Source organism: Staurois parvus, unplaced genomic scaffold (genome assembly GCF_062004578.1).
Source record: "Staurois parvus isolate SC_StPar_1 unplaced genomic scaffold, SC_StPar_1.0 ptg001386l, whole genome shotgun sequence".
Taxonomy (NCBI): domain Eukaryota; kingdom Metazoa; phylum Chordata; class Amphibia; order Anura; family Ranidae; genus Staurois; species Staurois parvus.
Genome location: NW_028319182.1, coordinates 853,773 through 857,837, shown reverse-complemented (window position 1 = coordinate 857,837; position 4,065 = coordinate 853,773).

Here is a 4,065-nt window from a genome sequence, read left to right as displayed (position 1 = left end):
GGGCCCCTGTGTCCTAACCCAAACTCAAAAAAGCCTATGAAAAAGGTACCAGGGGCATCTCATGGGGCCCCCTACTGACCCCAGGCCCTGGGGCAATGCCCGAGTTTCCAAATGGTCAGTCCGCCCCTGGACACTGATGACATCTAGGTACATCCCTATTATTCAACATCATTTAATGGCAAATTACATCCTCGCCAGATTAAGTCTGAAATGTATAACCTCTACTGGATATTATTTTTTCCCTTCTCTACACACAAACGTCTCGCCTTCCACTTCCTCATATCTATTTTTCTTGTTCTTCATCAACACAAGCGGTATACCTTAGCATTATATCAATGCCCTTCCTACTTGCTAACGTCGCACTAAGGTCATGTTATTTGCCGCAATATTATATCTTTGACCAGACTTGATGTGACGTGGGTGTCATCGCTGCATCATCATTTATCTGTGGTTGTAATTTGTTAAAACCTAATAAATTTTCTTTAAAAAAAAAAAAAAAAAATACCAATACACTAATGCATGCGTGGTCGGGGCATACCGTAGGCTTGGCTCCAACTGAGTAATCGGTCCAGAGGGGATAGAGGAGGAACGAAGGGAAGAGAAGGGGAGGGTTAGACAGGGGGCCAAGGGCCAGAAATGGAGAGGGAAGGAAAGGGAGGAAGCGGTAGAGTAAAGGGATGTGGGGGGGGGGGGGGTGCAGCATGGTGCAGTGGCAGTAAAAACACAGTCCAGTTAATAAACCCAGAAGTTGTATTGTAGAGTATGCCAACTACAAACACCCCCCAGCGGGAGAGCGCCACTTAGGGTAACACTCAGAGTTCAGTTCAAGGCAGAGAGGCCGGGGATGAAGATGCACCGACAACATCTGTCTTCAAAGAGCCGGTCCCAAAGGGGAGACTTCTGTGCAGGATTGTGAGTCCCTGGGCTATCCCTTCTCATCTGGAACCTCTCCCTGCCGCTACCACTTTCCCTGACAGGCGGGTGCTCTTTCCCTACTCTCACCACTTCGCAAATGCGTGCCAAGACCTGGGGACAGGGCCTACAAAGACTCTGCTGACCCAAAGATAGCCATCAGTGGTCACCTGGATTGCAGTGTAGCCAACTGGAACATTGCCTCCAAGGACTAGGAAACCATAGAGAAACCAAGGTTCTCCTGACTTCTTCTCCAGGATGTGATACCGCTCTGGTCGAGCGCCAGCTGATGTTGAGAAAGCAGACTACACCTACCTACAGGGATACAGTAATCTAAACAGCAACTGTCCGAACATTGCAGATCAGATAAAACAAAATAAAGGATAAGACATTACAGAAAAGAAAAAAATATCTCACACTGTTGGACACCGTCATACATTTGATTCCAAATAAAAAGAACAAAATTACTAGGTTTGAAAGGCACGGATGGCCCGATAGGGGTTGGATCATTGTTCTAGAAATGGCTACTGTACCCTGTGTAATAAAGGAACTATAATGGATCCAAAGGACCCACACACCAGAGAACTTGCTCTACTGATCTTTACAAGTAGCCACCTACTGCGTCATCTAAAACCTAAGACCTTACAGTAGGCTTTTACCAATACAGTGGGAATGAAGCTTTTGGCTGCATTTAGTTGTGGAAATGAGCTAGGAAGGAGGGTGGGCTCCCTCCAGGCAATCCTTCCCCTAATCCAGTGGTGGGCAACCTTTTTTTTCAACTGAGCCAAATCTCGCCAAAACCACGATTGAAATTTATTTTGAGAGCCACATTTTTAAAACTGAAAATACATCTCCCATATAGTAATTCATCCCCCATAGTAATTCATCCCCCATATAGTAATTCATCCCCCATATAGTAATTCATCCCCCATATAGTAATTCATCCCCCATATAGTAATTCATCCCCCATAGTAATTCATCCCCCATATTAATTCATCCCCCATAGTAATTCATCCCCCATAGTAATTCATCCCCCCATAGTAATTCATCCCCCCATAGTAATTCATCCCCCATAGTAATTCATCCCCCATATAGTAATTCATCCCCCATAGTAATTCATCCCCCCCATAGTAATTCATCCCCCATAGTAATTCATCCCCCATATAGTAATTCATCCCCCATATAGTAATTCATCCCCCATAGTAATTCATCCCCCATAGTAATTCATCCCCCATAGTAATTCATCCCCCATATAGTAATTCATCCCCCATAGTAATTCATCCCCCCTATAGTAATTCATCCCCCATAGTAATTCATCCCCCCTATAGTAATTCATCCCCCCTAGTAATTCATCCCCCATATAGTAATTCATCCCCCATAGTAATTCATCCCCCCTATAGTAATTCATCCCCCATAGTAATTCATCCCCCCTAGTAATTCATCCCCCCTATAGTAATTCATCCCCCATATAGTAATTCATCCCCCATATAGTAATTCATCTCCCATATAGTAATTCATCTCCCATATAGTAATTCATCCCCCATATAGTAAGTCCCCCATATAGTAAGTCCCCCATATAGTAAGTCCCCCATATAGTAAGTCCCCCCCCATATAGTAAGTCCCCCCCCATATAGTAATTCATCCCCCATATAGTAAGTCCCCCCCCATATAGTAAGTCCCCCCCATATAGTAAGTCCCCCATATAGTAATTCATCCCCCATATAGTAAGTCCCCCCTGTGTCAATTCACTTACCTTTGCTCCGCGCGTTCCTCTCGTCGTGCTTCCCGCGCCGTTCTGGTCTTCAGGGCGGACTGTGAGAGGAGAGGAGTTCGTCACGCTGCCCCGCCTACATCCTGGCTGCCCCGCCTACATCCTGACAGCTGCAGAGTCCTGACTTTTGGGGCGGCCGCCCGAGAGGAGGGAGGGGAGGGGAGGGGGTGGCCGCCCGGCACACGCCCGTCCGAGAGGAGGGAGGGGAGGGAGGGGAGCGGGCGCCCGGCACACAGAAGAGCCGCATTTAAGCTTGTAAAGAGCCGCATGTGGCTCGCGAGCCGCGGCTTGCCGACCACTGCCCTAATCCATCCACTGCTATATGTGCTCCAATGTAGAGACTCTGAAAATTATACAGCTAGGACTGCAGTATACAGAGGAACTTTGACGTAGGCACTGCAGCTTAAGCACTTACTTGCAAATATGTGCAAACCAAACCCTCTGTTATTAATGTGAATTGTTGGACGGGGTCAGTTCGTTTTTTGGGGGTTTTTTTGTGGGCTGGCTGGTAAGTGTGCTGGGAAATGTGTGCTTGTTAGAGATGTGCGTTGCCCTTCCATGTGCACTTTACAGCAAAGGTTGGGGTGGTTGCCACTTTTTTGTACAGATGGCACATACTTGGTCCAAGCGGGAAAAACTTTACAGTAAAATCCATACATGGAATTCAGCTTTGATGGACCTACAACATTTTTTAACCTGCACTGCGGTTCAAAGATATGCACATGTGTTGTGATCCAGTGGTTAGGGTGCCATTCAGTTCTATGCATTATTAAGCAGCCATCCTGTCCTAAACAGGGACAAACATTTCAATTTAGCATTGTTGGTGTGTTCGGGGTTAGGCCATAAGTGGTCCTCAGAGGCTGTCCTACCTATCTAAGGAGGAAGCTTTGCTGAGATGGGATCAGTGGTGTATTTCTTCCTTGTGCTGCCCTAGACAACACTAAAACCAGGTACAACCCACCCCACCCCACCCAACGCCATCACCGCCACCGCTGCCCACTGCTATCTACCCCCCGCGCTCCCCCCCCCCCCCCTAAAAAAAAAAAAAAAAAAAGAATTGCTGCCCCAGGCAAAAGCCTTGTTTGCCTCGCGGTAAATATGCGGCTGGATGGGATCCAGGATGGAAAACCCTGCTAGAGGAAGCCAAGAAGAGGGCTGGTTTTCTCTCATGGGCCTGGTGACTCTCTTGGGAGGATGCATGGAGGTCTGGAAGGAGGTATAGAGGGAACAAGTACAGAGAGGGGTCTGCTAACCAGCCAGAGGTGCCATCTACAGTGTCACCAGTGTTGGCTTGAAGGCTCTGTACATTGTAGAAGCTGGAAGTCTGTGAGCCGGGTCCAACATGGCGTGTCAGCAGCAGAAATCACACAGAGGCCGAGGTG